The sequence below is a fragment of the Diadema antillarum genome, unplaced genomic scaffold, assembly GCF_040938485.1.
Source record: "Diadema antillarum isolate AM-2024a unplaced genomic scaffold, OU_Dant_1.0 seq00000798_RagTag, whole genome shotgun sequence".
NCBI lineage: Eukaryota > Metazoa > Echinodermata > Echinoidea > Diadematoida > Diadematidae > Diadema > Diadema antillarum.
This window is the reverse complement of record NW_027271682.1, coordinates 1197443-1206337: the sequence shown is the minus strand read 5'-3', so window position 1 is coordinate 1206337 and position 8895 is coordinate 1197443.

Sequence of the window (8895 nt, the reverse complement as noted above, 5' to 3'; positions counted from 1 at the left end):
AATTTCACAGCTAGTGACAAAGTCTCCCATCACACACAGAGCAATGCAGTACATATGAAGAATTCCTTTCAAAAAGGTGCTAAAAATATGGAATCTTATTTCACACGTTTCTAAATGTTTTCATGCAGTGACATTATGTCTCATAATAGTCATTCAGAATGAGATAATCAGTGAAATATATGCATCAACACTGATTTTTAAAGAACTGATATGTTTTAGGATTTTGTGGATTTAGCACCCTTTGGAACAGACATTTTAGCATAGTGAAATACAGCACGTAAATATTGTTTAGTGACTAGTTTCTGTAACTCTCTGTATTTTGCTTGGATGATTTGTTTTCTCTGCACATCCTCCTGTTTCCTCCATCTCTTCAAGGAATTAGTATGAATAGAGCTGAAATATTTCACAGCCAGTAATTGTGCAGTATGTTGGTCATCTGGAAAGCAGGAAACTAGAAAGCTTGGCCTTCCTCTGGGGATCAAAGTGTGGTCAAGCATGCACATGAACTTCTGATTGGTTCCAGATGGATTTAGCATCTTTTAGAGCCAAATTCAATTTTCATTGTCTGATTTCTCCAATTTCTCACAGGAATTTCAATGCTTTGAAGAGTGTTTACTGTATGGGAGTACTAAAATGAATGCATTTACTGTCAAAAACTCCAAATTTGCTTATAAATGGATTTAGCAACTTTTGGAAAGGTAACCCATTGCCCGGACAAGTCAGATGGGTGTGGAATAAGTTTCACATTCTCACAGGGAATGGGGTAATATGATTTTGACCCACTGTATTTCAGAGTTAGAAAATTCATCCCCACGTATGTTAAATTGCAAGTAACAGTTATGTCAGGATTTTCTGGATATCATTACCATCATTGTTATTGTACCTTGTCTTTCTTTATTTCTTCGTTTTTGAAGGGGTTTGAGTAAAAGGTTGTATTAGGTAGGAGGCTCTGAGACCTTGATTTGAAGAAGTCTCATATGGAAGTTTGGAAAGCTGACTTTTCCTAAATCCAATGCCAGCTCTCTCTTTGAAAATGTGAAGGAAGTTGAGTTCTTCAAAAATCTGTTAACACTTAAATAAATGATCTGGTGAATGTGCATTGTCGTCCTGCTTTTGAGGTCGATTGCATATTGAAACAGAATAGATGGCTTCTTTCATGGCGCCTAGTATGATATTGGGTAAAAATGGTATTCTATTACCTTGTTACTTAATTTGCAAGCATGTTGTCATCTGCCACTGTGGTTTATATTGTGTAGCTCTGAAAATCAATAATAAATTATTGGGGGTTTTTTTATTGCTATTTTCTGATGCAGTTTTTTGGCTGCTAGAGGATTTTTTATGTACAGTGTTGTCAGATACGTGTTCTCAGTTTATTCTTTTATTCCTGACATAGCATTTTTTTTCTAATACTACTGAGTTGAAAATGAGTGTATTATATTCATTTGTGACCCGCCACGACAAAAGCGTCGGAAAGTTGCTGACGGCTGAGCCGAGAAAATTGAGTTTGAAGTCAGGTCATAAAAACTGGTCGAAACTTATTGAGTTTCTGTTTTTGACCTAATTTTGCAGTCTGGTGTTTCGTCCGTCCTCTGCTGAAATTTTGAAGCTGATTGAAATAGGACTGCTAACCTTTGTAGATCAAAAAGCATATTTGGCAGTAGTAAGAAATATTTTGACGAGAAAATCATATTTTGATAAAAAATTGCACATGCAAAGCATGCTAAATCAAACTTAACAACAACAAAACACATGTTGTACTTTTAAAAATCGTTTTAATGAAGAGGTGAAGAAACAGAGGCATGAAAATAAACTGAATACTGTAAAAGCTTATCAATTCGCAGCTTTGCAGAATCATTGACCTTATCAAGTCCAGTCAAATATTAAGGTCATTGACCAAAACTGAGGCATGAATTCAAGCTTCTGTTTTCTTTTTGCATTGTTAGTAAACAGCTACAGTGAGTGACAGAACAAAAGAAAAAAAATACCAGGTGCAATAACAGGTGCTTGTGCATGTTGGAAAGCTTGAACACTTTGTAGCAGAGCTATGACATTACAAACAAACAAGTTTTGCTAGTTGATTTCCATTGTATTGGCACACAAAGAAATGATTGATTTTTGTCCCCGCCGAACGAGTTCGAGCAGGGGACTATGAAACGGGCTCCGTACGTGTGTGTGTCCGTCCGTGTGTCCGTCCGTGTGTGATCAAAATCTTCAATTTGCTACTTCTCTGTCATTTATGAGCCAATTTTGATTCTGTTTGCTTTATATGATAGCACTACCTGGGAGCTTTGAAACTTCTACACAGAATTTCAGTCGTGACCTTTGACCTTGACCTTTGACCTATATTGTACATTTTGCTACAAAATGCTACTCCTTCGCCATTTCTAACCCGATTTCGATTCCGTTTGCTTTATGTGATGGCACTAGGTGAGGGCTTCAAAACTTCTACACAGAATATTGACCTTTGACTTCTTTGACCTTTGACCTTGATTTTTGACCTGTATTGTACATTTTGCTACAAAATGCTACTCCTTCGCCATTTCTAACCCGATTTCAATTCCGTTTGCTTTATGTGATGGCACTAGGTGAGGGCTTCAAAACTTCTACACAGAATTTTGACCTTTGACTTCTTTGACCTTTGACCTTGATTTTTTGACCTATATTATACATTTTGCTACAAAATGCTACTCCTTCACCATTTCTAACCCGATTTCGATTCCGTTTGCTTTATGTGATGGCACTAGGTGCGGGCTTTAACACTTCTACACAGAATTTTGACCTTTGACTTCTTTGACCTTTGACCTTGATTTTTTGACCTGTATTGTACATTTTGCTACAAAATGCTACTCCTTCGCCATTTCTAACCCGATTTCGATTCCGTTTGCTTTATGTGATGGCACTAGGTGAGGGCTTCAAAACTTCTACACAGAATGTTGACCTTTGACTTCTTTGACCTTTGACCTTGATCTTTTGACCTATATAGTACATTTTGATACTAAATGCTACTTCCGGCGGGGACATATTTTACGCACCGCATAATTTCTACTTTTCCTTGTTTTAATTAATCTGCCACCTGAATATTCACTTACACCACACAGCACATTCAACGTGTCAATTACAGTTGAAATGAACAGTATCATTTTTTGGCAGCATTCTTTGTAAACAAGTTATTTGTTTCACAGTCCTACCTTATGTGAACCTAAATAGTATGATTGTGAAAAGATTTTAATACTGTAACATGTCCGACTAGAAAACTGGAGAGAGTATGACAGTTGTGACCTGCAGCAAATAATTCAAATGGAGCTGTTCTAACACAAGTTAACTTAACCCTAACTAGGCCGGGCTATTTAGGTAGATGATAGAGTCGGGGGGGGGGGGGGGGGGGGAGCCTCCCAGGCCCCCCCCCTCCAAATGTCGGCCGTCGACTACGCGATCGCGACGAAAATTGGCACACACATTGCCCATGATGCAATCTATAGTACCATTAAGTTAATTTTTTCAAAAATTGTAATTTACACTAAATTATGCTAATTTATGCATAATGATGCATGAAATCAGACAATTTGGTATAAATCACTAAATAAAGCTCAAAACAGGTGCATTTTTGGGTAAATTTTCTTTAGCAAATGTAAGAGAAATAATTGTTTTTTGAATTTCGTATGTATTTCTTTGTTTTTCGACTTTATGTTTTTCATTGTTTTTTCGATGAAATTTGTCCGCGACATTGTTCCGAACAAGAAAATATGTTCTTGATCAACATAACCCCAAAATTATCATGCTTTTATGAAATTTGCCTGTAAACACAGTTTGCATTGAAATTGTGCACGAATTCACGTTTTTGAGCAATTTTTGGTCAGACATGCACTTGCATATTTATGCGCAACTTCGGAACCGCGCGCCCGGGCATCGCAAATTTGATGTCAAAAGATGCGGGAGACTCGAAAGAAAAAAGTCATGAAACGTCACGGCGATAGCTTCTCGCGATAGCATACATCGCGCGAAACGTCGAGAGCCCCCCCCCCCCCCCCCCCGGCCTAGTTAGGGTTAAAGTAAGTTAACTTCCAAGTATAGTGTGGCATATCATTGCCACCAGATATCCTTATTGGAGTAAAAAAAAAAAATGCATTTTATGTCAAAATGCGTGGAAAAAAAGTTGCACTTAAGGTTATAATATGAAGCATAATGTGTACATTTCCTATGCACGTTAGCAAATGACCTTTTTAAATTGTTATGTATTTCTCAGGAATTTCCTCAGGTACAATGTACTTCCCTATTAAACAGATGTTATGCATACTTTTTAAACAATAGGCCTTTCAATATGAACATGTTGGTCGAAGCCATGTGCTTTTTAATTCCAATTTGGGTTGATCACATTAATGTGCTAATGGCTATTTTGCTTCATGCCGCGTCTGCAAATTTTTAAAAGAGGTAGAGCTACAGCTTTCCTTGAAGCTGGGTTTCCGGTTAAGGAGGTGGCCAGGAGACTAGGGGTTTCGCCCAATGCCATTTGGAAATTTATTGAGCAAAGTTTCAGGAAGCTGGGGAGGTCAAAGATCTGCCAAGAAGTGGCCGACCAAGGGTGACATCTGTCAGACAATTTCAGCGCATCTTGCAGAGAGCATGGGCCAACATTGAGCAGCGCCAAGATTGACAAACTTTAGTTAACAGTATGAGGAAGAGATGCCGGCTGGTCATTGAAGCGGATGGTGGAAATATCAATTATTAAATACTTCACTGTATGCTCATGAAAAGAAGAGAAAGAGAAATATGCAGTAAACCATGCTTAATAGTTCAGAATCATGAGTGATTGTTTGATTATTTGTGTAAAAGTCAGTGCAAATCACTAAAGTGCAACTTTTTTTTCCATGCATTTTGACATTTTTTTTTTCACACCAATAATGAAATCTGGTGGCAATGATATGCAATTCATGTTATGAGTAATAAAATTCCCTATCCATTCCCGTTTGAATTGTGAAAATTGGTAAGATACTTTTTGAGATATATCCAATGAGATATATCCAAAGATGCTAGGAGGGAACTTACTTTTTTGGTTGAGTGTATTCACCTATCATCTCTCAGTCTCTCTCTCTCTCTCTCTGTCACTCTCAGTTACACATGTATGTATATGTATGTATGTATATATGTATATATATATATATATATATATATATATATATATATATATATATATATATATACGAGGGGCGACTGATAAGTTTTTAGCCTTCAAGAGATGGTAAGAGGCAGAAGTACTTTATTGCTCTATTTTTCTACATAGTCCCCTTGTGAGTCCACACACTTCCTCCAGAGGTGACGTAGTGCCTCTTTGCCGCTGCAGTAGAAGTTCTTTGGTTGGTCCTCCAGGTAGGAGTCAACAGCATCAATGACCTCCTCATCAGTGGTGAAGCGTTGTCCAGCCAAATCTTTTTTGAGGTTTGGAAAGAAGTGGAAGTCCAATGGGCTAGATCTGGTGAATACGATGGGTGCGGAACTACAGTTAGTTGAAACCCACAGTCATGAATGGTTGCCATTGCAACCGCTGATGAATGCGCTGGAGCATTGTCCTGGTGAAACAAGACACCTTTTGTGATCATTTTGTCCATTTTTTATGAATCACCTGATACAGAAAGTTCAAGAACCTGTAAAATAAGGATTAAAGTTTTTATGACCAAGAAATTTGGTTGGTAGGATTAAGATATAATGAAGACTTCATGGACCAAATTTGGCCTTCATATCTTAATCCTTTCTATGTTAGGCTCAAAACTTTTCAGTCGCCCCTCGTATATATATATATATATATATATATATATATATATATGTACATGCACACACGTAGATATAGATAAATTGTATATACTAATAGATAAAAATACTGAATTGTACATGACGATGCATATTACTATGTACATGGTTTCTGTGGCAACCGAAAAAAAAAACCAAAAAAGAAAATAAAAATGTGATGCTTCTGAGAGAAGTAGGAAATCAATTATGGTATTGAATACATACTTACAGTGCACGCACACATTCATATGCATACACACACTACCACCACCACCCATTCACACACCACCATCCATGACGCCAACAAACTATCAGCAAAAATCATTTGAACTCTGACTGAAGGGAGAATACGCTTTGAAAAGCAAAGTATGTAAGCACAAAGTCGAATCTGTATTTGTTTTTTGTCATAAATGAAACTATTTCAGTGAGATGATGAAACAAAATACAAATAAATCGCAAAAATGAATTTGTTGCAGTAAGCCTCAATAATTATGGACATCTATGATCATGAAACACTCTGTTAGTGTTAAAATATAAATATATGCTATCATTTTCAATATACTACATGTTCCCATTCGCACTGAGATATTATTTCATTATGGGTGTACGAAAATGGAAAATACCAATTCCTCTTATTCCCGAATAGTTCCCAGATCGGTTGTCTCTTTGTTAGTCCTCAACAACTTATACAGCTGTATAGGTGAGGCGTCCGGCTATTAAAGCAATTATCATTTTAATGTACTTCGACCAAAATATTAGACCTGACGTCTAATGATACATTGAGTGAAGTTTTCATGCTCTTTACATTCTCTATAACGTTTATGTGCGCGTGGTTTTGATTTGCAAGGATTATTCAGTCCATGGCTTGGTAGCTGCGCCAAACGCTGCAAGTAAATATCTATTTTGCAGCCAATTCTCTAGGGTGTTTTTGTTTTGTTTGTACACTGTTTTTACTGCTGTTACCTTCAGCTGGATGCTTTCCAGTCTAATAGAAGTAAAACAAGGTCTCACAAACAAGAAGAGATTCCTTAACAAAATGATTTCATGTAACTGACAAAGAAATACCCATGTGTAATTTACATAAATCAGGGAGTTGGAATGTCGCCAAATTGAAAGCATGAATATCATAGCTGTACAACAATACGCTTTACACGTAACAAGATAACAACGAGCTTCTCTACTGCCAATTATTATTACACGACAATAACGTTTTACAAATCAATGGTTACATGCAAACCATAACAATCAACCCTAATGCATCGTATTAACTGTACGGTAAAAACTTGGAAAATATATACTTGGGTCATACATCTTATTGAATGACATGATTATGTAACACACCGCAGTGAGAAGTGATAAGCAAAAGGTGTCAAGATAAAACTGATAACAGTTTCTCGTATCTGAAGGCCCTCTTATTATAAAAGTAGGAATTAGTCACTTCGATCTATACAATGCTGGCAATAAGGTTTCCGCTTTGCCTTCGCTGTAGATTCCATCAGATTGAAGTTACGTGAACTTTGATCGGACATGTGATAAGTAAAAATAATACTGACCTGAATGTTAATCGCTCTAGGCGATTTCACTCACGATGATGACTAAAGGTCTCCGCACACCGAACACGGTAATGGCAACGGTCCGTTGTTTTGTTTTGTTTTTTTTTTCAATGGCGCGCCAAAAGGAATCATATCTGGTTCTGTTAAAAAATCAATAATTTTGGCACAATCATCCAAAATTCTACTCTTACGTCAAAATCAAGAGCACCAACATCACCAGATGAAGATACATTTTGTAACAAATTTATTAGTGGGGAAGTGATATTGTAACAAAACCAGACATATTTCCCTTTGGCGCACCATAGCAAACAACAACAACAACAACAAAACAAACCCGGGACCGTTGCCGTTACCGTGCTCGGTGTGCGCGGAGATCACCCATTCTCTATTGCAAGGAACCTTCATGGACCCGACATGCATTTCATTGTCCAGAAATGATGGCATTCCTTCTTTTTTTTTTTTTTTTTTTTGAGGCAGTCTGTTAAATTGGTATTTGAGCTCTTCGAAATCTCCTCGACACACAGCAGACACTGATCACATGAGGACCACTGGATGTCGGAGCTTCCATCAATCACGAATGCAGACTGTCATAGCTGTTATGTTACCACGGGTAAACGACCAGCTGGGTTGAAGTACAAATCAATCATTGGTACCCTTGTGTGATTGAAAAATATTTTGTGTTTCACTCCCCCCCCCCCCCCCCCCCCCCCCGGTTGATAGTTCCCTTGCTAAGTTTTCTTCTATACCATGACTTTCCGTAGAAATATGATTAAGTGGTGAAATCGTGCTGTCAGAGGCGTGTTAGTGCCTGTCTCCGTTCAACACAGGGGCTGAGGTCCCGACTGTCCTTATGGGTTTTGCTGCCGTCTGTTATGCAATCTTCGGCTTATTTTGACATTGGTTGAAAAAGGCACAGTTGGACCACCACACACCTGTTTCACTCCCGTGAACTACAGCAACTTGGTCGACAGCGCCTATCCCTCCCCCCCCCCCCCCCCTTCTCCCGACAAACGGCGTTCTTTTGCGGCTTAAACGTGAACAGCCTTCAGACAGGGAGAAACGGCGCGGAGGAGGCTTCTGGTCCTGCCCCGTACCCCATGACACCCAATACAATGTATCACTTTAAACAGTGGACTCCCGTTATAACGCAGTCCTCGCGACTGGCAGTTTCCTTTCGTTATATCGATATTTCGTTCTAAATAACCGGACGAATAAACAATAAAGATACATAGTGTGGGTAACGTTGCGGCCTGAACTTTTATTCCGCTGTAACCGGAATTTCGTTATAACCGTATTCTTTATACCCTGGTCATAAGGCTGCGTTCACATAGAAGCATTCGGTATTCGCTATTCGCTATTCGCTATTCGCTATTCGCTATTCGCTATTCGCTATTCGCTATTCGCTATTCGCTATTCGCTATTCAGGCACCGAATACACCATCACCCGCACCGTCAACTCACCATCCCATGCATTTAGGATTTCTTCCTCCTACATCCCAGCAAATCTTATTAACAATTTCTAAACTGCAACAGAGTGTCATTCTACATGCCTATTTTTGCT